The 27954-nt window shown below is 42.7% G+C and overlaps 1 long non-coding RNA gene across 1 annotated transcript in view; it reads right to left on the bottom strand.

Annotated features, from left to right (window-relative positions):
• Positions 1 to 506: 506 nt before the first annotated feature.
• LOC130275475 (uncharacterized) overlaps positions 507 to 27954 on the bottom strand; it is a 36960-nt gene continuing 9512 nt past the window's right edge. The window contains exons 2-3 of the long non-coding RNA XR_008844792.1: positions 7382 to 7512; positions 507 to 577 (exon numbers count right to left, since the gene is read on the bottom strand). This is a non-coding gene — a long non-coding RNA (uncharacterized LOC130275475). The remainder of the gene's footprint in view (positions 578 to 7381; positions 7513 to 27954) is intronic.

Below are 27954 nucleotides of genomic sequence, written 5' to 3'. Positions count from 1 at the left end.
TTAATACGGTCACCCCCTCGCCTGTTTCATGAAATAGCTTCCAGTACTTGGAAACAGAGTAGTGAGGGGGAATGGTTGTGAGTGTGAAAATAATAGGAACCGTTAATAGTAGATTCTTGCGCCTAATGGTAGATTTGTGTTGTGTGATCCTGTCATTAATATGCTGAGTGGTTTCTCCCACATAAGCCAAACCACAGGGACATTTTAGTAAGTAGTCCCCAAAATTTGTGTCGCATGTGAAATAACCATTAATGGAGAATGATTTACCGGACAGGGGGTGGTGTGTGAATTCACCCCTAATGATGCTATTGGAATGTATGCAATGGAGGCAGGGAAATTTTCCTTTCTTTTGAGTTCTAAGAGTGGTTTGTCTGTGGGTTACTCGGTTGGTTCCGATGTCTGCACGAACAAGTTTGTCCCTAAGGACAAAAAAATACACAACAAGTTTTGAAAACTTTTATTACAAGAAACAATCCCCCACAAGCCCTTCTTAATCGTTTCATTAATAGTAATAAAAAAAAGTGCAGGTCATCGACATAGTCCACTGAATTCGAAGTATTCCACAGGAGACACAGATCTGAAATGAGAAGAAAAAAAAAAAAGAAAAACAGGTTAGTACATTTATGGCGCTCTCCCCTTGAGAGAACGCCCATAAAACAGGGTTTCCAAACAGGCAACCTCCAGCTGTTAGTAAACTATACCCTCCAAAGGCTGTCTGGGCATGATGGGAATTGTATTTTAACAACAGCAAGCACCATCTGGAGTCTCGCTGTTCCTAAACTACAACTCCCATCATGGGAGTTGTATTTTAAAACCAGCTGGAGGCACCTTGTTCCTCAACTACAACTCTTATGATGGGAGTTGTAGTTTAGCAACAGCTGGAGGCACCCTGTTCCTAAACTACAACTCCCATGATGGGAGTTGTAGTTTAGCAACATCTGGATGCACCCTGGTCTTAAACTACAACTTCCATCATAGGAGTTGTAGTTTAGCAACAGCTGGAGGCACTCTGTAGTGAAAATGCAAACCGGGGCAGCTGGCTCTCAGAAATATGTAACTACAGCATTATAATTTCAAATTTCCTGCTTAGAGACATGATTGGCCGGCTGTTCCTGGCCAATCACGGCTCCTGGCGGGAAATATGAAATTACAGTGCCATGATTTCATATTTTCTGGGAGCCGGCTGGCTCCACTCCCTGGCCTCCCGCCCGCATCTACCACCCACTCACTTCTTCCACCCTTACAGTGAGGACATGCTGGGAGTTGTAGTCTTGCAATAGCTATCGGGCAGATGGTCAGATGTGCAGAGCTTTTTGCACAGAAAGTCGCAGTTGCAACTTTTTGTGGGACTTTTTGCAAATGCTGTCAAAAGGCATTTTTTTAAGCCAGGTCTGACCTGGTATTGACTTTTTGAAGGGGGTTTGCGACTCTTTTTTTGCCTACCTGTGACATTCGCACTTCATAAATGCCCAATCACTGCAAAATGAAAACTGAAAGTAAGCAAAAAAAAAAAGCACTAAACACCATGATAAATGTCCCCCAAGGAGATTATATATCTTTCCATGAAGATGTTAGATTTGACCACTGGGTCTAAGTATTGCAAGACAAAAGTGCTTGCCACCGAACCACTATGATAGCTCCTCTGTGAGCTGCTGTGAGGGATCTGGTAGGTGATGATGTCATCCTGTAGTTTACGGGAAGTCAGCTGTCCCAAGACTGACATCCTCTGACATATTAAGCTCTGTGATTTTCTGTTGGGCAGACTAGTGATCATTAATGAAACGCATGTATGCAACTGTTCTGGACTAAAAACAAATGGTGTTGCAAGAATGGTAATGGTGGATGTGCATGACATGAAGGAGTGCTTCTTTAACTTGTAAGGACGCACGGCGTATGGTCCTGGTAGTTAAAGGGGTACTCCAGTGGAAAACTATTTTTTTAATCAATTGGTGCCAGAAAGTTAAACAGATTTGTAAATTACTTCTATTAAAAACTCTTAATCCTTACAGTACTTATTAGCTGCTGAATACTACAGAGGAATTTCTTTTCTTTTTGGAACACAGAGCTCTCTGCTGACATCATGACCACAGTGTTCTCTGCTGACACCTCTGTCCATTTTAAGAACTGTCCAGAGTAGGAGAAAATTCCCATAGAAAATATATGCTGCTCATGTCAGCAGAGAGCACTGTGGTCATGATGTCAGCAGAGAGCACTGTAATCCAAAAAGAAAAGAAATTCCTCTGTAGTATTCAGCAGCTAATAAGTACTGTAAGGATTAAGATTTTTTAATAAAAGTAATTTACAAATCTGTTTAACTTTCTGGCATGGCACCAGTTGATAAAAAAAAAAAAAAGTTTTTCACCGGCATACCCATTTAAGGATGCAGGGCGTACCTGTACTCCCTGGTCCTGTTACCGCTGTTTGAAGCATGCTTGCGAGCTGAGCGTGCTTCATATAAGGTGGGTCCCTACTGGTCTCAATAGTGTACACGTGAAAAAATACCAAAGCCCGCTCCGGGTGCCGCTCACAAGGGGGGTGCCAGGGACGGACTGACCCGCCACCGCCGCTACCACTACTGAGGATCCGGGACACTCGTCCCAGATCCCCAGCAGACAGCGGTGCCTTCTCCTGTATGCGCGATACACGCACATACAGGAGAAGGCGTCCCCTCTGTGTGAGCCACATCTGCAGCTACACAGAGGAGATGTGACCTCCGCCCCCACGCAGAAAACCAGTACAGGCGCCGGTGATGTCACTCATCAGCGCCTGTACTGTTGAGGGGAGAAGACGCGGGCCCTGCAGCTGAGGAGATCACTGCGTGAGATATCAGGTGAGCATCCTTTTTTTTTTTTTTTTTTTATTCTCAACTCTGCATACACCTATGGGGAAGGGGAGGGGGGGTTACTCTACATATACCTATGGGGAAGAGGGGGGGGGGTGTAGCTGCATATACATATGGGAAAGGGGGGGGTGTAACTGCATATACCTATGGGAAAGAGGGGGGTGTAGCTGCATATACCTATGGGAAAGAGGGGGGTGTAACTGTATATACCTATGGGAATGAGGGGAGGTGGGGGTGTAACTGCATATACCTATGGGAAAGAGGGGGGTGTAACTGCATATACCTATGGTAAATGGGGGGTGTAACTGCATATACCTATGGGAAAGGGGGGTATAACTGCATATACCTATGGGGAAGGGGAGTGTATCTGCATATACCTATGGGAAAGGGGGGGTGTAACTGCATATACCTATGGGAAATGGGGGGTGTAACTGCATATACACCAATGGGTAAGACGGGGGGGGGGGTAACTGCGTATACCTATGGGAAAGAGGGGGGTGTAACTGCATATGCCTATAGGAAAGAGGGGGGTGTAACTGCATATACCTATGGGAAAGAGGGGGGGGGTGTAACTGCATATACCAATGGGAAAGGGGGGGGTGTAACTGCATATACCTATGGGAAAGAGGGGAGTGTAACTGCATATACCTATGGGAAAGAGGGGGGGGTGTAACTGCATATACCAATGGGAAAGGGGGGGGTGTAACTGCATATACCTATGGGAAAGAGGGGGGTGTAACTGCATATACCTATGAGAAAGAGAGGGGGGATGTAACTGCATATACCTATGGGAATGAGGGGGGGGTGTAACTGCATACACCTATGGGAAAGAGGAGGGGGGTGTAACTGCATATACCTATGGGAAAGAGGGGGATGTAACTCTGCTTATACCTATGGGAAAGAGAGGGGTGTACCTGCTTATACCTATGGGAAAGAGGGGGGGGAAGTAACTCTGCCCATACCTATGGGGAAAGGGGAGGAAAGGGGGGGTGGGGTATCTACCTATACTAATGGGGAAGAGGGGGGTAACTCTGCCTATACCAATGGGGAAGAGGGGGGGGGGGATCTGCCTATACCAATGGGAAAAAAGGGGGGGTGCGGGGGGGGGGGGGCAAACAAAGGGTCCGCCCAGGGTTCCAAATGTTCTAGGTACGCCCCTGCTTGTGATATATGGACCTACAGAATAAATATGAGGTGTAATTTTACAGAAAAGTTGAAGGTTTTTTTTTTTTTTTATAGAATTGCACCACCGATTTTGTTATAATATAAGTGATGTCATTACAAAGTACAATTAGTGACGCAAAAACAAGAACTACTTTTTAGAGCTATAATATACATTGGTTAAAATGAGAATATTTTGTTCCCACAGCTATTGCCTGTGTGTCTCTGAGAGGGAACCAAATACAGGAAGTGTGGATGGACAAACAGGGCTCTGTGCAGTGAGGACAAGCAGGGCTCTGTACACTGAGGACAAGCAGGGCTCTGTGCAGTGAGGACAAGCAAGGCTCCATACACTGAGGACAAGCAAGGCTCTGTACACTGAGGACAAGCAGGACTCTGTGCACTGAGGACAAGCAGGGCTCTGTGCACTGAGGACCAGCAGGGCTCTGCGCACTGAGGACAAGCAGGGCTCTGTGCAGTGAGGACAAGCCAGGCTCTGTGCAGTGAGGACAAGCAGGACTCTGTACACTGAGGACAAGCAGGGCTCTGTGCAGTGAGGACAAGCAGGGCTCTGTGCACTGAGGACCAGCAGGGCTCTGTACACTGAGGACAAGCAGTGTTCTGTGCAGTGAGGACAAGCAGGCCTCTGTGCAGTGAGGACAATCAGGGCTCTGTGCACTGAGGACAAGCAGGGCTCTGTGCAGTGAGGACAAGCAGGGTTCTGTGCACTGAGGACAAGCAGGACTCTGTACAATGAGGACAAGCAGGGCTCTGTGCAGTGAGGACAAGCAGGGCTCTGCAGTGAGGACAAGCAGGGCTCTGTGCAGTGAGGACAAGCAGGGCTCTGTGCACTGAGGACAAGCAGGGCTCTGTGCACTGAGGACAAGCAGGGCTCTGTGCACTGAGGACAAGCAGGGCTCTGTGCACTGAGGACAAGCAGGGCTCTGTGCAGTGAGGACAAGCCGGGCTCTGTGTACTGAGGACAAGCAGAGCTCTGTGCAGTGAAGACAAGCAGAGCGCTCTACACTGAGGACAAGCAGCGCTGTGCAGTGAGGACAAGCAGGGCTCTTTACACTGAGGACAAGCAGGACTCTGTGCACTGAGGACAAGCAGGGCTCTGTGCAATGAGGACAAGCAGGGCTCTGTGCACTGAGGACAAGCAGGGCTCTGTGCACTGAGGACCAGCAGGGCTCTGTGCAGTGAGGACAAGCAGGGCTCTGTGCAGTGAGGACCAGCAGGGCTCTGTACACTGAGGACAAGCAGAGCTCTGTGCAGTGAGGACAAGCAGGGCGCTGTACACTGAGGACAAGCAGGGCTCTGTGCAGTGAGGACAAGCAGGGCTTTGTGCAGTGGGGACAATCAGGGCTCTGTGCACTGTGGACAAGCAGGGCTCTGTGCAGTGAGGACAAGCAGCGCACTGTGAAGTGAGGACAATCAGGGCTCTGTACACTGAGGACAAGCAGGGCTCTGTATACTGAGGACAAGCAGGGCTCTGTGCAGATAGGACAAGCAGGGCTCTGTGCAGTGAGGACAAGCCGGGCTCTGTGCACTGAGAACAAGCAGAGCTCTGTGCAGTGAGGACAAGCAGAGCACTGTACTCTGAGGACAAGCAGTGCTCTGTGCACTGCGGACAAGCACGGCTCTGTGCAGTGAGGACAAGCAGGGCTCTGTGCACTGAGGACAAGCAGGGCTCTGTACACTGTGGACAAGCAGGGCTCTGTGCAGTGAGGACAAGCAGGGCTCTGTGCACTGAGGACAAGCAGGGCTCTGTGCAGTGAGGCCCTGTTACATGCCCCTGGCTCACACATCGGGATGATTGACAAGCCAGGAGCCTGCACAGAGCCCTACTTGTCCTTAGTGTACAGAGTCCTGCTTGTCCATCCACACTTCCTGCATTTGATATCTTCACAGAGACACACATGCAATAACTGCAGGGACAGCATTCTTTCACCTAATCTTTTAAGCAGTGTACCACTGTATATTACAAATATACATACAATGGTATTATCTGTATTAAATAAACTTGTTTGCAAACAACAGGTGCACTTTGAATGGGGTACTCCAGAGTAGTTGTTATTTCCAAATCAATTGGTATACAGGTTTTCTATATTACTCCTACTCTTAAAAAAAAAGATTTTTAGTACTTTCAGAAGCTTTATGCTTAAGAGAAAGTCATAAAGTTTTACCCTGCTGCCATCTCTTTCCATATCAAGAACTTCCAGAGCAAGAGAACAAAGAAATTTGAGTTTGATTTTGCACTTGGCTGTTCTATCAAAACATTCTCAGAAATAACCTCCTTTTCTAGGTTGAACTCCTGCACTAAATGTTAGCACCATTGCCTCCAGACAGAAAGTAAATTGGGCTCCCTCAAGCACAATGGCCCTGGTGCAAATACTACATCTGGCAGTTCCACCAGAAAATAAGTTCTCTTTATACTGAAAGCAGTGGTGTCAGAATGGAGCCACCACCCATAATAGTTGTTGGATGGACAATTATTTAAAGAGGAATTACAGGATTTTTGACTGTGCTGCAGGGGCTGTAAAGTTAGCGTAGTTCAGTAGTTTAAATGTAGTGTCTGTACCTGTGTGTGTGATGGGGGTCTCACAATTCTTCTGTGATTTTCTTTAACAGCATACAAAAATACTCAGGTCTCGGGATTTCCCAGGTTGCAGTGTGTCGAAACGTGACATCACTAGTCAGGTGATCAGAGGGAGCCTATCCTGCTTCAATGGGTGGAGCGACCGCTGTTTGGGAGAGAGATCATTTTGCAACAGCGGTACCCTAGTTAGAAAATACTGGTCTTTTGAATGGAATGCAGCTCATTTGTGTTTCAATGGGTAGGATGGCTGATGTGTGGGAGGGAGAAAAGTGACCTCACATTTGCAAACTATGGAACTATGGGACTTATAGTTTGAGAACAAAATCCAACAGGAAATATCCAGTTCACAAAAAGCTAGCCACAGTGTTATGGTAATCTCACAACATAGCAATTAACCCCAAGACAAGCGCAGATCCTTCCTATGAATGTCCATTACTGTCTAACAGGTACATACTAAAATCACCTTATGGTGGATAACCACTTTAATTGTCCCCAGTTGGACCTTTACCGATCAGGCTTTATGGTTCTTATTGTACAGGGAAAAGGTAACTGGTGAAAAATTCACAAATTCATTGAAAAAGTTCATAAATGTGACCCCTTGTTCTGCTTTTGATTAGTTTTCCTTGCTATGTTTTCTGTTACCAAGATTAATTTGGTGAATAATAAATTATTGTTGATCCCTAAGGGCAAATTTTTCCTAAATAATTATTTTCTTTACATTTACAGAAACCAAATCTACTTTTATTTAGGTAAAAAAAGAAAAAAAAAGATAATTTCACCTTTTATCCATGTTTACACAGACTTCCCTTCATCTGGTTAGCAGATCCTACTTAGAAGACGCTCTTTATTCTGTCTCATCCACATACTTACTGACCACAGACGCTTGGATGTTTTAAGTATTTTTACTGGTCTGGAAGAGAAGTCATCATCAGTACTAACACGATTTGTTTTCCCATATATTTTTATTTTTATAAAAGCCAGCAAAAATAGGGTGAAAGACAAGCCACCCCTTACAAATTTATGGTTCAAAGCTAATTTTCAAAGTGGCCTTGTTTGGCCTGTTAATAACTAGCATAAAAATGTAATAAAATAGAAAGGAATGTTGTACAGCCACAAACAAGCTGTGCAGGAAGGAGAATATTTGTGTGATCTCAGTATTTGTCTGAACAATAATGACCCATCATAAGAACCGAGGCTATTGGATATACAGGCTATATGGATGCCTTTGGTTGTGTTTTCTTTTACTAAAATGCATGCAGTGTGGCTACATTTTCTTTATTTTTTCAATTTGGATTTTACTAAATATTTAGAACTATTTGGCTTCTGTGGTTTCTGTGTATCACTGTGTATAGTATGATTCAGAATCTTATTCACAATCAAAGCCATCAGGAAGCCACAAGAGTAGAGAAGTGGCTGGATACTCAGACTAAGCTGCCTGATGGCTATGACTTGGACTAACGACAGTATATACTGGGATGCATAGAAGCTGCAGAAGCAGCAACGTATGTTATAATTTTATTTTTATAAAACTCAATTACAAAAAAGATTTTTAGCCAAAAATAGATGTATTATTATTTTTTTTTTTTTAAAGCTGTTATGTTAGGGGTATCATGTAAATATATCAGGACTTAAAAACTATATACATCTTAAAAATCAATGGCCCCAATTTACCAATCTGCCTGAAACCAAAACCGTCTGGTTTTGCCCATAACAACCAATCACTACTCACTACTTTTATATCTTAAGAGTCTATTCACACGTACAGTATTCTGTGTAGATTTGATATGCAGATTTGATGCGCAGGATTTGAAGCTGTGTTCAGTCATTGAGTTTACATTGAAATCTGCAGCAGAAAATCCTGCGCATCAAATCTGTGCAGAATACTGTATGTATGATAGTACTTCCTCTGTGCTCTCTCCTGTCTGATAGCAAAGTGAGAAGGTGAACTCTGCTAAGCTCTAGAGTGAGCAGCAGAAACATTTAAAGCTACTGGAGACTGAGATGTTTTCTCTAAAAGCGGCAGAGTCTGAAGACCATGAGAGGAAGCCATATGATAAGTCCTCTGAAGTTGAGACTGAGGTGAAACTATATGAAAGGTCCTCTGAAGCTGTAGATATATGAACATTGAATGGTGAAAATGCTGAGGCAGAGGAGTTCTTTGAGGCAGAAGCTAAACCAGAGATAACTGCAGAAGTCCTGCAAATGGGTGATACAGGCTTAGTTGGTCACCAGCAAAGTTTGGGCGATGGCCGTACCGGTGACAGGAGAAGACAAGAGCCTGGAGCATCTGCCTTGTCCACACTTAGTGCCCAGAGGACTGCACAGACCAAGATGAAGGACCTGTCATTGGAAAGACGTGACATGAATAGAGCCTTTTACAAGGAATTTGTTAAAGGGGACCAAAAGTCTTGTGCTTGATGGCTGAAGAAAATGAAAGTGAAAGAAGGGTGCCCCATTGAAGTGGTGCATATAAAATCTGCTGAAGAAGTGAGCCAAGTGCCTCAAAACCTATTGGATGAAGTTGTTCCAGGAAAAGAAAAGGCAATTGGACTTTGCCTTTTGAATACAAGTGCTCCTTCTTGGTGGTCTGAGCAGAGGGGGGGATATGTGACACTGTGGCAAGGGAAGGGTGTATTTCCTTAGCTAACCCTGGCCCCAAGTGTGGACAAGACACACAGCAAGACATTGCAAACGCTGTGTGTGAACAGTGATTAGAAGGTTGCAGGAGGCATAAGTTTAACTGGCCAGGAAAAGCCCACCAGTTGATAGTCAGGGCACACTGGATTGTTTAGTTAGTGACTAAACGGTCTAGGGTTTTGTTTGTTCCTGTCTTATGTTTTTATTTATCCTACAACCTGTCTAATAAAGCTGGCGAGGGGCTGGACTTGCATAAAGTACTGTTGTTTGCCTGCTGATTGAAGTGGAAATGTGTCCTGTGGCAGTGTCAAGGACGATCCCAGAGCTATCAACAGGGAGAAATCCTTACAATATATATATATATATATATATATATATATATATATATATATATATATAATTTTTTTTTTAATCAGAAGACAAACACCATGTTCCCAAACATATATTCCCATTTCTGTTGATTGCAGGAAGAAAAAAGAAAAAACAAAACACTTGCACTCAGGATGAGGACTAAATACCATATAGACCAAAGATAGAATGAGATTTATCAACTAACTCCACGGTGGGGGGCCAGAGCATAATAAACTGAAACACCCCTCCACGTCCGCCTATCACGGAGAGCTCAGATCCGTGGTCTTGAAGAATCTTCCTATAGCAATCACAAGGCTCCTGGACACATCGGTGGTCGGGAGGGACCGATCTATTTAAGAAATACATGTGTAACAGCAACGCGTTTCAGGGGTATGTACACAACTACCTCCCTTCCTCAGGCTATTACATACAGTTTTTTTTAGGTGGCCTTACATCTCCCTGTGGCACTACCCATGATTTTAAGTATATAATTGGTTCCTTTTTTTTAGGAACCCTTTTTATTAATGTGCAATTGCATATATATATATATATATATATATATATATATATATATATATACACATTTTTATTCCTCTTTGTACACACATGTTATTTTTAACACCTTTTTGTACGTAAGTCCCATTTTTTTAAATGTCCTTTTGTAATATATTGTAATTTTTGTTTTTATTATTTTTCAATACGTATTATATGTTAGTTGTATATATGGATGCTGTATATGAGAAATGCATGATGTTTGCCTTTTGCACATGAACTGGCGACATACCCCGAGCCCTCCAACATCAGTTTAGTGTTAATTAAATTCTTTGGAGGTTAATGTGCCCTTTAGTTCTACCTCCCCATGTAGTGGAGCACATTGTTGCGCCTCCCGTAAGAGATTAGAAGAAGCAAACGCCGGGGGAACGCAGTGTGCACTCCACATGGACAGGAGCTGGAGGTGATGTCAGGTGGGACGTATGTGTGTTCAACCGGACCGGAAGTTCTTACAGATGCTGGCATGGCAGTGGAGGGGCTCGGAAGTGCAACTCCTGGAAGTGATGCAAAGACATATGAGTATAAATAGTTCTATTTGCCACTGTATGTACTAGCCTGAGGAAGGGGGTACTTGTGTAAAAACCCCGAAACGCGTTGGTATAACACGTTTTTATTAAATAAATCAGTCACTCGTGACCACGGACATGTCCAGGAGCCTTGTGATTGCTATAGGAAGATTCTTCAAGACCATGGATCTGAGCTCTCTGTGATAGGCGGACGTGGAGGGGAGTTTCAGTATATTATGCTCTGGCCCCCCACCGTGGAGTGAGTTGATAAATCTTATTTTATCTTTGGCCTATATGCTATTTTGTCCTTATCCTGCGCGCAAGTGTTTTGTTCTTTATTTTTTCTTCCTGCATTATCTGCCCATATTGAGTTTATACAAGATTTAAGGGGTCTACACTGCACACTCCAGCGGATCTTTGAGAAGAGGATGTAGAAAAGGGCTATATGTTCCTCTCTTTCTCCCTTTCATCGCCTGTCTGGCTTCAGGTGTCATGGGGTGCAATTTAATTAGTGGCTCCCCATGTACACCAGGTGAGTCCATTCTTTGCTATTCCTTTGAAACATATTGGATCAGCGCTGTCTTTTTTTGTAATTTATTTTCTCTTTCTTTTGATTGAATATGCACATGTAATTATGAGGATGCCCACAACTGAACTACATGTTACATTGCCTCAACAGTTTTGGGATTCTTGAACAAATCCTCTTTTTTTATTTCCTACAAAACCCAAGAACTATAAACGATAGTGGTTTTACTCATTGTTGATATTTTTAGTTTTTGGCAACACATTAAAACATGGTTCTTTCTTCACTTTGGATGAAATGTTAATCCACAGCTCAATTCAAGCTTTTTATTCATCTTCAAAACCTTATTACATAAATATTTGAAGACCAATATAACACATGGTTCTGGGTGGCTTGGGAAAGCAGTGGTTTGCTTCCATGTTTTTCTACTACCATGTAACATTTGTGTGTTCTGTGTTATTTCACAAGGCTATAAGGCAAAATATTTGCCCAGATTTCAAACAAAATAACCAGGGAGGTGTGAGTTACATAACCTATAATGATAATTATCAGGAAAAGAAAATTGTGCCCCAAAGATTTATTTATGTAAATAGAGCTTGGTGCTTGTTCTTCTTGGTTCTCTGTCCAAAACATCTAAACCTCCTGTCACTGCCAAGATGTATCCTCCATATGTTGCTGTGGTTTGGCCCATCCAATCCCTGGGGCTTCCAACTACTGGGGACACCACCATCTACTGAATGTTATCAATATATTAATATCATTTGTTAAATTACAACATAATTCTGACCACAAACAGCACTAGTTTTAGTAAAGCAAATGCACCAAAAACTTACACCAAATGTATTATGTTTGGACACTTGATAGACACCCAGTTTAATGGAAAAAAAGTTTGCAGACCTCAGAGGCCAAATTCTACAAGGTAGCAAACATCCTTTATACTCTTTTTTACCCATGCCCATTGCAGCAGCTCAGTGCACATTTTTGGAGGAGTGGGAACAGATCTCACAGCCTATTCCACCATATCCCAAAAATATTTAATGGGGTTACAGTCCGATTTTGGGCCAAGGCAGTGTGGAAAATTCAACTTCTTCCTAGTGATCCGAGCCCAATGACACAGAGCATTGTCCTGTTGAAAGATGACACTGTGGTCACCCTAAAGATATAGGTTCAGATGGTAAGCAAACAGGTCCCTATATCATTAACAGTTCAAGGATTGTAGTATATTGTAGACTTAAGGGATATGTCTTCATGCTGTTTACGCCAGATGCAGACCAAGCTATCTTTATGGTTCAGCAGGAAATGGTACATATCTTTCAAGAGAACCTTCTGCCATGTGTCAAGGTACAAAGGCGCCTTTCCTTGGCCCATCTGAGATGTTGTTTATGATAATTCAAGGCTGTCAGGGGCACCCTTATTGTTCTTTGGCTATTGAACCCCAGTTGATGAATGGTAAGCCACATAGTTATTGTGAAAATGTGTCTTACTTGACCACCATTGTATTTCTGGGCCAGTTGGTCCACTGAGGTACAATCATTGCTGAGATGCATACTGTGTCACCTGACACTCCCCTCTTGGATTAATCCCATGTGGTCTCCTGCTGTGTGATTTTCTGTTGGATGTCTGTCCATGGTTCATCCATTAAAGAAACAAAAACACAGGGAGGACAGCGCCTTGTGTATTACCCAGGGTACCGAGGTCCCCACAAGGAACAGGACAAGGTTAGCTCTGTAAGATGGTCCCTCACCTGATTAGGGAGAAATTGCGCATATCACCACTATGGGGTATAGACAGTCTTCTGGAGATGAACTGCTGGGCCCAAGGTAGGAATAGGACAGAAGTGAAATTCTCCCATATAGAGTGTACAGAGTAATGAAGAAAAAGATCCTTTTCAGCGGGCGCTGTTCCTAACTCCAGAAGCATGAAAATGGAAGCCAAAGTATGGTTAAAGTGCTATAAAGCACTTTAAAGTCATTGGTTATGTACTTTAATAAACATAGTGCTTTATAGCACTTTAACCATATTTCGGCTTCCATTTTGATGCTTCTGGAGTTAGGAACAGCACCCGCTGAAAAGGTTATTTTTCTTCGTTACTCTGTACATGGTTCATCCAGTCTTGGTACACTCTTAATAGTATGGTTTAGGAACAGCCAACAAATGTGACTGCATCAAAAACACTGGCACTGCACCTCTTGGCCCTGGACACTCAAGTCACCATGTTTACTTATGGCTGGCAAATTTTCTCTTCTGCTGTGCAGACAAAAGGTCAACTAATTATTTGAAAGCCAATCATAACACGGCCACCATATGGTATTACATTATTATGAAGATGGGAAAGTAGCCAATCTTCACTTAACTTAATGTGGCTTAAACTTCAGTTTATTCACATCTTCTTGACTACAAGTTAAATATCAGCGGTATAAATCTTTGTGTTTATTAATAAATTAGTTAGTTTAAAAGTAAACAATTGTTGGGAATGGCACAGGTATTCATGAATAATGGGATCCATACAGAATATTCACTGGGTGTCGAATGTCTGTCTCAGCCACTCAGGGCCGGCACCACCTATAGGCAAGGTAGGTGCCATCCTAGAGCATCCAGGGGATGAGAACACCGCTCAGGGATTCAGGACTCACATCCCAGACGCCCAAAGCAAGCGCCGCTTTAAACTTTTTGTGCGCCTTTAAGACGTACACAGAGTTCAAAGTATGCTGCATTCGGCCCTAACAAGATGGAGCCGCGTGGCTCCATCCTGTCACTGCCGACTGGGCTTGCGATATGGCGAAATGTATCTTAGGAATATAAGGGCAATGTATATGTGGAATTTGGGGCAATATATAAAAGGAATCTGGGGGCAATGTACATAAGGAATCTTGTGGCAATGTATTGGAGGAATCTGGGGGCAATGTATATGACAAATATGGGGGTAATGTATGTGTGGAGGCAATGTAATGAATATGGGAGCAATGTAAGGAATTTGTAGGAGATGTAAGAGAGGGGGCAATGTGGGGAATATGGAAGCAATATATGTAAGGAACCTGCTATATATGGGGTCAATGATAGGGGGAACAAAGTGGGCAGTATTACTTTGTGGAACAATACACATGGATAGTTTGTATAGAGGTGGGGATTGTGGTGGAAGGAGGAGACTAAAATGTTTGTCCAGCAAATTCCACAAAGACGAGTCGATGCTGAAGAATTACTGATTGTCCGGGCCAGATGAGACTCAAACCAGAGAATACGTCACCTGTCTGTCCCTACATGTAGCTGTAATCACTTATACTGTCTGTGAAGCCTGTGTAGAACTGGTATCTACTTCTGTGAGAATATTGATCTTTGTATAGGAGATTTTATTTAGTAACCTGTATAGTGCAAAAAAGGGGTGCAACCAAGGGGCAGGGCCAAATGGGCATGAAAATGAGGTTTTGCCTAGGGTGACAAAAATCCTTGCACCAGATCTGCAGCCACTGTCTTGTCTAATATGCAGTGTATCTATCCACAAACAATATTAAAATGGGGAAAAGAGTATACCTGGATATCCATTGGTTGCAGGGGAATTGCAGGTGGAAAACTTTTTTTTTTTTTTTTTTTTAAATCAACTGGTGCCAGAAAGTTAAACATATTTGTAAATTACTTCTAATAAAAAATATTAACCCTTCCAGTATTTATTGGCTGCTGAATACTACAGAGAAAATTATTTTCTTTTTGGAACACAGTGCTCTTTGCTTACATCACGAGCACAGTGCTCTCTGCTGACATCTCTGTTCATTTAAGGAACTGTCCAGAGCAGCATATGTTTGCCATGGGGATTTTCTCCTACTCAGGACAGTTCTTAAAATGGACAGAGATGTCAGCAGAGAGCACTGTGCTCGTGATTCAGCAGAGAGCTCTGTGTTCCAAAAAGAAAATAATTTCCTCTGTAGTATTCAGGAGCTAATAAGTTCTGGAAGGATTACATTTTTTTAATAGAAGTAATTTACAAATCTGTTTAACTTTCCGGCACCAGTTGATAAAAAAAAAAAAAATAAGTGTTCCACTGGAGTACCCCTTTAACACTAGTTGCCAAGGTCTCCCTGGAACCTGGAGTTCCGGTAGCAGGGTTTTTTGTGACCAGCTCATCTTTTATGAAGCTTCCTAATAAAAAGAGGTTAAACCAGTATAACAATGCATAAGGTAGCATGAACAAGCACTAGAATTTTGTTTTACTGGAGCTAATAAGTTTGCCAATAAGTACTCTCAGAAGCTGCGTAGGCGTGGATGACCTCATATGAGGACCCAAACCATTAAACCCCATACTAGCCAGTAAAGTAAAAGGCATGGAGTGTAAAGAAACAAAATGATAATGTTCTTCTTAAACAAACCAAACTTCTTATGTTTTCTTAAGACTCTGAATTCCAGGAATTTCCTGCCTGTAAAATGCTTGCCCTTTCTATCCTTCAAATACACAAAGAAACTAATATAGTATCCTTACTATGAAGATATGAAATACATTTCCCTACAAAAGGATGTGAAGGGGCTACAAATTGTTCTTGTTTGGAGTAAGGGGGAATATATTACCTGAAAAAACTGGGGTATGACTTACAAGATATAAAATCACAATTTATTGGGTATATTTCATTTAAACACATATAACCCCTATGTCAGGATCCGGACTGGTATGCGGGGAGGACACGGGTAGTGGATCCTCTGTGTCAGTGAGGCGATGGCGTGGGCCGTACCAGGGGAACGGAATCTAAGGGGTTACTGGTTTTCACCAGAGCCCGCCGCAATGCGGGATGGACTTGCTGCGGCAGGTAACCCCCAGGTCGTTCCACCAGATAGCGACTAAACCTCACTGACAGCTGAGACAGGCGCGGGACACAAGGACAAGGCAAAGGCAAGGTCGGACATAGCAGAAGGTCAGGGCAAGCGGCAACGGTTCGTAGTCAGGGGCAACTGCAAGGGTCTGGATACACAGGCAATAGGCACACGGGAATGCTTTCACTGGCACAAAGGCAACAAGATCTGGCAAGGACCGGAAGGGAAAGTGGGTTTATATGTGTAGGGAGTGATTGGGAACTGATTGGACCAGGCACCAATTAATGGTGCACTGGCCCTTTAAATCTGAGAGACCCGGCGTGCGCGCCCTAGAGAGTGGGACCGCGCGCGCCGGGACTGAGCAGGAGGACGGGGCAGGTGAACGGAACGGGATATGACCTGCGGGCAGGCACGTCCTGCCGCGCATATCGCATACCCACCGAGGGACACAGAGCAGCGCTCCTGGTCAGCGAGTCTGACCGGGGCGCCCAAACAGGAGCCGAACGCCGCAAGCGATCGGGTGGAGGAGCGGGACCCGGATCGCTCGGTGTGACACCCTACAGACAAACTGTACCAATATTCACCTGTGATCGCAAAGGGAATAAATATCACAGAGAATAGAAACCAAACAAGGGGAAAGTATTAAGGGGAAAGTGTGAATAGGGATTTGATTGCACTACACGTTGAGGGATTGATAGGGAATGTAGGGATAGCACATATCAGACTTCCCTCCAGGAATTAACCCATCATATCCCGTGCAATCTTTACCCTGGGAATCGTGCAATACTTAAAGCAGTAACCCAAATAGACTTAGTAGGGGGCTCTTTCTTTGGTGCAATAGTCATTCTACATAACTGACGCAAATTTGTGCAATATTGGTGGTGGTGAATTATTTATGTTCGGTTTCTATTCTCTGTGATATTTATTCCCTTTGCGGTCACAGGTGAATATTGGTACAGTTTGTCTATAGGGGTTATATGTGTTTTAATATAATATACCCAATAAATTGTGATTTTATATCTTGTAAGTCATACCCCAGTTTTTCAGTTTATTGATTATTTGTGGTGGGGAAAAGAGGCTAGCCCAAGATTGATTGATTTGGAGCTGAATAAGTTCTGGAATATATTACCTGATGGAATTGCTCTTAAAGGGGTACTCCGGTGGAAAAAAATTTTCTTTACCAACTGGTGCCAGAAAGCTATAAAAATTTGTAAATTACTATTAAAATTCTTAATACTTCCAGTACTTATTAGCTGCTGTATTCCTCAGAAGAAGTTGTGTAGTTCTTTTCTGCCTGACCACAGTGCTCTCTGCTGACTCCTTTGTCTTTGTCAGGAACTGTCCAGAGTAGTAGCAAATCCACATAGCAAAGCTCCGGACAGTTCCTGACATGGACAGAGGTGTCAGCAGAGAGCACTGTGGTCAGTCAGAAAATAACTATACAACTTCCTCTGGAGCATACAGTAGCTGATAAGTACTTGAAGGATTATGATTTAAGTAATTTAAAAATCTGTTTAACTTTCTGGCATCAGTTGATTTGAAAAAAATTGTTGTCCGCCGGAGTACCGCTTTAAAAATTAAATTTATAATTGAAATTTAAATTATTATGTTTTTATAATAGCTTTTTAGGTTGGCCCAGTGGAGGGGGACTGCAGATGTAATAATGTAGGTGGTATTTCCCCCAGAGCATATCCTATTAAATGTCCAGTTAATGGTATTTGGGTTGCCTTTATAGCAGATAGACAGCAAAGAGCATTGTGGTCACACAGAAAATAACTTTACAACTTTCTCTGTAATATAAAGCAGCTGATAAGTACTGGAAGGATAACGATTTTTAGTAGAAATCATTTACAAATCTGTTTAACTTTTTAGCACCAGTTGACTTGAAAAAAATGTTTCCACCGGAGTACCCCTTTAAATTGCACTTTTTCTATGTTACCAGGTAATGGTAGATGGCAAAAAGGAATTAAATGGATAGTCCAGCATTTTATTTTTTTCCCCTATCCAAAAGTTTGTGGATAAGTGTTTGATTGTGGGGGTCTATCCGCTGCGACCTTCTGCAATCTTCTGTAAGAAGTCCTGGCTCTCCTTGTCCACAGATCTAGGGTTGACATGCTCCCTCCATGCATCTTTATGGCAGAGACAATTATACACAAGTGTTGTACTTGTCTATTTCCGGCTTTTCCATAAAGATTCATGTTGAACCCTGCTTTATGCACAGGGGAGCCGGAGCACCCTGCAGGAGATTGCAAGGGGTCACAGCTGCTGGACCACCTGGCAATCAGACAATTATCCCCAATCCTTTAAAAATATGAATAAAAGACAGAATAGAATGAACAAGTGTGTAGATAGAAACTACTATAGCCAGTATGTACCAGACAGGGTCATATGGAGCATGGTAGAGCCTTGTGATGTTTATGGAAAAACTACTAGACCAAGAGAGGCTTATAACTAAAGAAGGTGCTGGGGAAGGCTCAGTTTGCTATGCATAGTTAGCTAAAGATAAGAGGTCCACGAGAGACAGGCCCAAGGAGCCCAATAGCTGTGACATTCCATTTGATTTCTCCTTCTGCCTTGCGGTAAAAAAGTGTAGAGAAAGGTTGGTAAAAAATGGGTTATGGCACAGTCCACTTGTAGACAGTATGCAGGATGAGAAACCTTCTTTATTTAGTCACTTTACAACGCATTTCAAGGCAAACAGTGCCTCTTTGTCAGGTATACAGGCTGTTTGCCTTGAAACACGTTGTAAAGTGGCTAAATAAAGTTTTTTTATCCTGCATACTGTCTACAAGTGGATTGTGCATAACTCAGTTTTTAACCAACCTTTCTCTACACTGCATACCTTCGGCAGAGGTTTCTCCACACGCTGATATAGGGAAGCTTCATCACGGTTTACTATCATACTCAAGAGTAGTTGTGTCTAATACGCAACCCAATCAGGTGACCACACTGAAATAAGAGATTATTCCGTGAGGAGCTCTGTCTTTTTTTTTTATGTAGAGATTGTGCATTGCTGTGAAAAAGATACTGTCACTGTGTCTACTGCGAGTCCCAGCAGATCTGGTGGGCGCCCCACGTGGGGATACAGCAGTACTTATTAAGTAACGTTAAAGTTTGTGCTTTTATGCTGAGAAAATCAGATTGTTATAATTGTTGTGACATTCCAAGATGAAGACTGTCATCCATTCTGCTGCCTCCTTAAAGCAGGCTCACAAACCAGTGGTTTGGAAGGGTATACTGCCCTGCCTCCATCCAGTGTCATCTAACGGCAATATTCACCCCCTTACAGTCCTCAGTGGAAGTCAAAATGGTCTGGTAGGTGTACTGACATAGTGGTATAAATGAAAGTCATGATGCCAAGGTGAACAGAGTCTAAGGCAGCTGTTGTATGACTCAAGCAGAGAAAGGTCATAGGACTAAATTATTCAATAATAACTTAATATTTTTGTTAAGTACCAGATACTGGAGTCTGTGAGACAGTGACAGGAAAGGTGGTCAAAGATCACCATATATCTCCCAAAGGTACCTGTCAGATGTAGCATTCAGGTTTCTGGAGGCTCACATCTCATTGAGGGAAAGCTGGATGAGATATTGGAAATCCAGAAAAGTGTTAAATCTTTAGCAACATTTTGGTAAATCCTAATAATTACCTGGATTTTTATGGAATAAAAGGCAGGTTTGTCATTTAATAATTTTAGACAATAAACTGCAGGAGAAGCCCAGCATTTGTACGGTGCCACTGTCTCAGGCTGCTGTTTAGCGCAGTTTGCTCATCTATACCGAGATAAAACAGGTCACGCAACTGAAATTCCAGGTTTGATCTAAGGTAAAGCTGCTTCTTTAACTAGCAATGCTTCGTGTTAAGTGCTTAGTGAGCGCTATATTACTAAAGCCAACATAGACCTCAGATGAGATACATGGGGCAGAGTAGACTTGTGTAATGGTGCCTCACTCAAGGTGGAAGTGCCACCTTCTGATCTATTTAAAAGACATACCTGATGTTGAAGCCAAGAAACTATTAGATACCTAACCATCATGACTTTTGTGGTACTGTGAAATTGTAAGGTCAGGATGTCTGCAGAATACAATTTCACACTGTGGTTTGTATCGGCTTGTGAGTTCACTCAGCAGCTGTGTTCACCAGCAATTGTTTTTCTTGTCTTGCCTGAAAAAAAATATCTAGGTTGTTTCCACAGCTCAAGACTAGTATGAGTGAAAGAAGAACCTTTATGTAATAGCTGTTCCATGTATCAAGTTACAAATAGGGGCTGTCTGGCTTAGAGAAATAATATTTACATATAGTGGGGATCAAAAGTTTGGGCACCCCAAGTAAAATTTGTATTAATGTGCATAAAGAAGCCAAGGAAAGATGGAAAAATCTCCAAAAGGCATCAACTTACAGATTAGACATTCGTATAATATGTCAACAAAAGTTAGATTTTATTTACATCATTTACACTTTCAAAATGACAGAAAACAAAAAAATGGTGTCTGAAAATGTTTGGGCACCCTACAGAGTTAATATCTTGTACTGCCCCCCTTAGCAAGTATCACAGCTTGTAAACGCTTTTTGTAGCCAGCCAAGAGTCTTTCAATTCTTGTTTGAGGTATCTTTGCCCATTCTTCCTTACCAAAGTCTTCCAGTTCTTTGAGATTTCTGAGCTGTCTGTCACGCACTGCTATTTTAAGGTCTATTCATAGATTTTCAATTATGTTGAGGTCAGGAGATTGTGAAGGCCATGGCAAAACCTTCAGTTTACACCTCTTGATGTAATCCCCCGTGGATTTCGAGGTGTGTTTAGGATAATTATCCATTTGTAGAAGCCATCCTCTCTTTAACTTCAGCTTTTCCCAGATGGCATCAAGTTAGAATCCAAAATTTGCCAAAATTTTTTGAATCCATTTTTCCTTCTACTCGTGAAATGTTCCCTGTGCCACTGGCTGCAATACAACCCCAAAGCATGATTGATCCACTCCAGTTGGACAGAGGTTATTTTCATTAATTGCTGTTCCCCTTCTTCTCCAAATGTACCTTTGCTCATTCCGGCCAAAAGTTCAATTTTAACCTCATCGGTCCATAGAACTTGTTTCCAAAATGCATCAGGCTTGTCTATAAGTTCATTTGCAAAGTTCAAATGCTGATTTTTGTGGGGAGGATGTAGAAGAGGTTTTCTTCTGATGACTCTTCCATGAAGACCATATTTGTACAAGTATCTCATTATAGTGGAATAGTGTACCACAACTCCACTGTCTGCCAGATCTTTCTGGAGGGATTGTGCAGTCAAACGTGGGTTTTGAATAGTTTTTCTCCCAATCCTGCGAGCTGTTCTGTCTGATATTTTTCTTGGTCTTCCAGATCTTGCTTTAACTTCCACTGTTCCTGATGACCCTTTCTTAATTACATTCTGAACAGAGTAAATTGACATCTGAAAACATTTTGCTATCTTCTTATAGCCTTCTCCAGCTTTGTGAGCGTCAACTATTTTCAGTTTGAGATTTCTAGACAACTGCTTAGAAGAACCCATGGTGCTGATTGTTGGGGCAAGGTCAGATGAGTCTGGGCATTTAAAACCTTTGAGATTGACATCACCTGGTCTTCCCAGATGATGATTGAGAACAATCCATGACACTGGCAGGTCTCAGCTTTGCAAAGGGGGCAGTGCATGCTATAAATTCTGCAGGGTGCCCAAACTTTTGCAGATGCCATTTTTTTGTTTTGTATTATTTTGAAAGTGTAAATGATGGAAATAAAATCTAACTTTTGTTGACATATTATAAGAATGTCTAATCTGTAATTTGATGCCTTTTGGAGATTTTTCCATCTTTCCTTGGCTTCTTTATGCACATTAATACAAATTTTTACCTGGGGTGCCCAAACTTTTGATCCCCACTGTATACTGTACGAAATGATTATAGGATGATTATAGGGTAATAGAAGAAAGTCCCTTATTAAAGACCCTTATCTAATAGTCAGAGAAAAGTGCAGATGTAAACTGTGTCCTTCACTCTAGAGGACCAGTATTTTGCATGGGCAGTGCATTGATTTCAATATGAACGGTGGTCCTAAAGGAGATCAAACACTTGCTCCGCGGTTGGACAGTATGTTCAATGGTAGGTTGTGATCAACTTATCCTCAGGGGATGCTTCAAACAAGAAAGCATTGGCCAAAGGGGATAAGCCATTTGAAGCCCTTATCATAGGCCCTTTTGATCGATAGTCCATCGATAGTAGATGGGTGGGGGTAAGTGTTGCCACCTTTCTTGCAAAAAAATAACCAACCATGCTGAATTTGCATAATTAATTATATATGCGTGACGTCACAGGATACCCATATGCGGGGGAAATTTTGTCCTATTCTGACCCCTATAACTTTTTTATTTCTCCTTATGGGGGCCTGTATGGCTCTTTTTTTGCACCCCGATCTGTAGTTTTTAACGATACCAGTTTTGTTTCAATATGATTTTTTTAACGCTTTTTTTTAAATTAAATTTGGGAGTTGCAGTTCGTTACTAACTAGAACTCCCTGCATGCCCTGATACAGTCTTTGGCCCAGCAGCTGCCGCGAACAAAAACTACAACACCCAGTATGTTGGACTATATAGTAGTCTATAGTATAGAACAGTGTTTCCCAACAAGGGGTACCTCCAGCTGTTGCAAAACTACAACTCCCAGCAAGTTGGACTATACATTTCATAACCAGTGTTTCGTAACCAGGTGCAAAACTACAACTCCCAGCATGCCTGGACAGCCAACGGCTGTCCGGACATGCTGGGAGTTGTAGTTTTGCAACAACTGGAGGCACCATGGTTGGGAAACACTGGTATAGGTTATGGTGCAACATTTTGGGAGTTGGAGGACTGGTTGTATAAATACCAGCCATTGCATAGCCGGTATTTTTAATATACAAATACCGGCAGGGTGGCCAAAACACCAGCTGTACTGGTAAAACACCAGCCAGATGGCAATTCTAGTGGGGGTCTAACTCTCAGCAACCCTTCTGATCAGATGTCTGAAGGGATAATGTTTCCTTACATTGATCACAAGGCAGAGCTGTAAACTTTTAGTAGTGGCTGTACCTGGTATTACAGCTTTGTCTTGTCCCTGCTGGCGGTCTAGGGGAGGTGTGAGTGGCCATTAGGCTCCTCACCTCCCTGTAACCCCTTGGCATCTTGGCTTCGGTCAAGATGCCATCAGTATACGGCTCCTTGGCTGATACCTTGGTTAACGCCTAGGTTGAAGCCAGGAGCATTTTCAGCCCCTTAGTAGCTTCGGCAAGAAGGTGCATCGGACCTGGATCCTTGCAGGTGCCTTTTGGCCCGGGGGTGAAGGGTAGGTTTGTTGGGGGCCTCTCTCCTGTTCGAGAAGGGCTTAGCAATAGACCGCATCCTTTGTGCACTTTTCCTTGCACTTTAGGTGATAGAGAGCACTTGCCTTGGATCTTAAAAAAAAATAAAATACAGCTTTGTCTTGTCCACTTGATTTGAAAAAAAGTTTAAGAAACTGCAATATCAGGCACATGCACTGCTTAAAAAACTAAAGGGAACATTAAGATAACACATCCTAGATCTGAATGAACTAACCGTATGAAATTCTTTCGTCTCGACATAGTTGAATGTGCTGACAACAAAATCACACAAAAATTATCAATGGAAATCAAATTTATCAACCCATGGAGGTCTGGATATGGAGTCACACTCAAAATCAAAGTGGAAAACCACACTACAGGCTGATCCAACTTTAATGTAATGTCCTTAAAACAAGTCAAAATGAGGCTCAGTAGTGAGGTGGAGATTGTTTCCCAGACCTGGATTTGAGCATCTGCCAACTCCTGGACAGTCTGTTGAGCAATGTGGCGTTGGTGGACGGAGCGACACATGATGTCCCAGATGTGCTCAATTGGATTCAGGTCTGGACAACGGGCAGGCCAGTCCATAACATCAACGTCTTCCTCTTGCAGGAACTGCTGACATACTCAAGCCACATGAGGTCTAGCATTGTCTTGCATTAGAAGGAACCCAGGGCCAGTCGCACCAGCATATCGTCTCACAAGGGGTCTGATGATCTCATCTCGGTAACCTAATGGCAGTCAGGCTACCTCTGGCAAGCACATGGAGGGCTCTGCGGCCCCCAAAGAAATTCCACCCCACACCATTACTGACCCTCTGCCAAACTGGTCATGCTGGAGGATTTAGCAGGCAGCAGAACGTTCTCCACGGCGTCTCCAGACTCTGTCACGTCTGTCACATGTGCTCAGTGTGAACCTGCTTTCATCTGTGAAGAGCACAGGGCACCAATGGTGTATTTCCCAATCTTGGTGTTCTCTGGCAAATGCCAAATGTCCTGCACAGTGTTTGGCTGTAAGCACAACCCCCACCTGTGGACGTTGGGCCTCATACCACCCTCATGGAGTCTGTTTCTGACCGTTTGAGCGGACACAAGCACATTTGTGGCCTGCTGGAGGTCATTTTGCAGGGCTCTCGCAGTGCTCCTCCTGCTCCTCATTGCATAAAGGCAGAGGTAGCGGTCCTGCTGCTGGGTTGTTGCCCTCCAATGGCTTCCTCCACGTCTCCTGATGTACTGACTGGTCTCTTGGTAGCGCCCCCTTGCTCTGGACACTACGCTAACAGACACAGCAAACCTTCTTGCCACAGCTCGCATTGACGTGCCATCCTGGATGAGCTGCACTACCTGAGCCACTTGTGTGGGTTGTAGACTCCATCTCATGCTACCACTAGAGTGAAAGCAACGTCAGCATTCAAAAGTGACCAAAACATCAGCCAGGAAGCATAGGAACAGAGAAGTGGTCTGTGGTCACCACCTGCAGAACCACTCCCTTATTGGGGATGTCTTGCTAATTGCTTATAATTTCCACCTGTTGTCTGTTCCATTTGCACAAAAGTCATGTGAAATTGATTGTCAATTAGTGTTGCTTCCTGAGTGGATAGTGTGATATCACAGAAGTGGGATTGACATGGAGTTACATAGCGTTGTTTAAGTGTTCCCTTTATTTTTTTGAACAGTGTAGACTACTAACATTATATAGCTGTGCCTGGTGTGCAATGAAGAAGTGGCACTCACTAAGGCTCCTTTAAACAGCTAAGGTGAGGTAGCTAGAGACAGACTCTCAGGGATCACACATTGATCTGTTCTAAGGATAGGCTATTTTAAAGAACTGGATAACCCCTTTAAGTATTTTAACAGAGCACTTACACCAAACAAATCCTTTAAATTAGGACATTTAAAGAATTCTATCTTAACCTCTAAAGCACCAATCAGGGCTCTAAATTGTAAAACTCCCTCTTCCCTAGAAGTAGTAAGTGCCTCATAAAGCTGCTGGTACCACACCAACACTTTAGGTTCGTTTGTTAATAGAGGCCTTTATGAAAGACTGATTTTCTCTTTTTGTTTGAGTTTGAAGGCACAAAGAACTTTGGAGTATCTTGGGACACAGGGGACACATGCTATAATATTAGCAAACTCTCAAACTGCAAAGCACCAGCACTTAAAATGCCACCTTTTGCTATATAACATTGCTGCTGTTATTATTACTGCTTTGTTTTGTTGCATTGTTATGTAAATTATGTGAGATATTGTCTGCAAAATTGCACAACTAATCTTTTAATCGATCTAAGCAAATGTAATCCAAGTGGCAAAGCTCTATTGTACTTTCTGCAGGCCCTAGACACTTGTGTCCTCCGAGCACGTTCCTCTAACCAATCTTACCCTTCACAATATGGAAAAAAAATTGTTCTGTTTGTCTGCAGTAAACAAACAAATGAAAAATGACTCGGACAGAATTACAACTAATCTAAAAGTCTGCAGAGTACCACAAGGAGCTGAACTGTAACTTTCTGCTGCTGGAATCGACTGATTGATATAATTTATTTCCATATTGGCTAGCCTTAGTAGACAGTTCATTGTCATTCTGGATCACAAATATTACCCTTTTAGGGAATTTTGAGTTAAGAGGGGATAGCCCCCCATTCAGAAACCTTTTCTATTAACCCAGAGTGGAGAATGACTGCAAAGATTTTCCATCCTAACATCTTGGACAGTCCATTGATCTTATTGGGAAATGTTGAATGCTTCATTTCTCCTGTGGTGGAGTTGCAGGGGAATTAAAGGGGTACTCCGCCACTAGACATCTTATCCCCTATCCAAAAGATAGGGGGTAAGATGTCTGATCGCGGGGGTCCTGCCGCAGGGAGCCCCGCGATCTCGGCTGCGGCATCCCAGACATCTTGTGCAGGGAGCGAACTGGTGCCGGATGACTGGCGATGCAGGGCAGAGGCTAGTGACATCACGTCAGGACCACGTGCACTCAATGCAAGTCTATGAAAGGGCGTAACTGTGACATCACGAGCGGGGTGCGGCCGTGCCTTCACAAGCCTTTGGCACTCCACCGACTCTTAACTTAACCCCTTAACGATGCATGATGTAAATGTAGGTCCTGGTTAGCTTGTACTTAACACACCAGGACGTACATTTACGATCTATGCATAACCGCGAGCATCGGCGCAATGCCTGGATCATGCGCGGCAGGTCCCGGCTGCTGATCGCAGCCAGGGACCCGCCGGTAATGGAGGACATCTGCGATCCCGTGTATGTCCGCCATTAACCCCTCAGATGCCGTGATCAATACAGATCACGGCATCTTCAACATCGTGGTCACTAAAATGGATCATCCAGCATGGCAGCCGGAGGTCCCCTCTGCCACCGCTGCCTTCCCGGCGTCTTCTGCTCTGATCTGTCTTCTCGCAGACCAGAGCAGCAGATGACCGATAACACTGATCAGTGCTATGTGCTATACATAGCACTGAACAGTATTAGCAATCGAATGATTGCTATAAATAGTCCCCTATGGGAACTATGAAAGTGTAAAAATAAAAGTAAAAAAGTAAATAAATAAAGTTAAAAAAATTAGAAAAACCCCCTCCCCCAATAAAAACAAAATTGTCCCATTTTCCCTATTTCACCCCCAAAAAGTGTTAAAAAAATATTTTATATACATATTTGGTATCACCGCATGCGTAAATATCTGAACTATTAAAATAAAATGTTAATGATACGGTACGGTGAAAGGCGTGAACGTAAAAAAAATATTTTATATACATATTTGGTATCACCGTATGCGTAAATACCTGAACTATTAAAATAAAATGTTAATGATACGGTACGGTGAGCAGCATGATGTAAAAAAAGTCCAAAATAGCTGCTTTTGGTCCCCAAAACATTTTTATTCCCCAAAAAATTCATAAAAAATGGATTCAAAGTTTTAATGGATTAAAAGTTTTATATAAGCAAATATGATATCAATAAAAAGTACAGATAACAGCGCAAAAAATGAGCCCTCATACCGCCGCTTATACGGAAAAATGAAAAAGTTATAGGTCTTCAAATTAAGGGGATTTTAAATGTACTAATTTGGTTAAAAAGTTTGTGATTTTTTTTTAAGTACAACAGTAATAGAAAAGTATGTTATCATGGGTATCATTTTAATCGTATTGAACCAAAGAATAAAGAGCACATGTCATTTTTACCGGAAATTGTGTGGCGTAAAAACGAAACCTTCCTAAATTAGCAAAATTGTGGTTTTCTTTTTAATTTCCCCATACAAATAGTATTTTTTTTTGGTTGCGCCATATATTTTATGGTAAAGTGTGTGATGCCATTACAATGGACAACTGGCCGCACAAAAAACAATCCTCATACTAGTCTGTGGATGAAAATATAAAAGAGTTATGATTTTTTGAAGGTGAGGAGGAATAATAGAAAACGTAAAAATAAAATTGTCTGCGTCCTTAAGGCCCAAATAAGCTGAGTCCTTAAGGGGTTGAACAAATGCTGGGTGCAGCTTGGAACTCCCGCGATCAGAGATCTTCTATCCCCTAACCTTTACATAGGTGATAAGATGTCTAGGGGCGGGTACCCCTTTAAAGGGGTATTCCAGGAATCTTTTTATTTGGCTATGCTACAGGGGCTGTAAAGT

The sequence above is a fragment of the Hyla sarda genome, chromosome 6 (assembly GCF_029499605.1).
Source record: "Hyla sarda isolate aHylSar1 chromosome 6, aHylSar1.hap1, whole genome shotgun sequence".
NCBI lineage: Eukaryota > Metazoa > Chordata > Amphibia > Anura > Hylidae > Hyla > Hyla sarda.
Note: the sequence above shows the minus strand (reverse complement) of the source record. Positions and strands in the feature narration are given on the sequence as shown.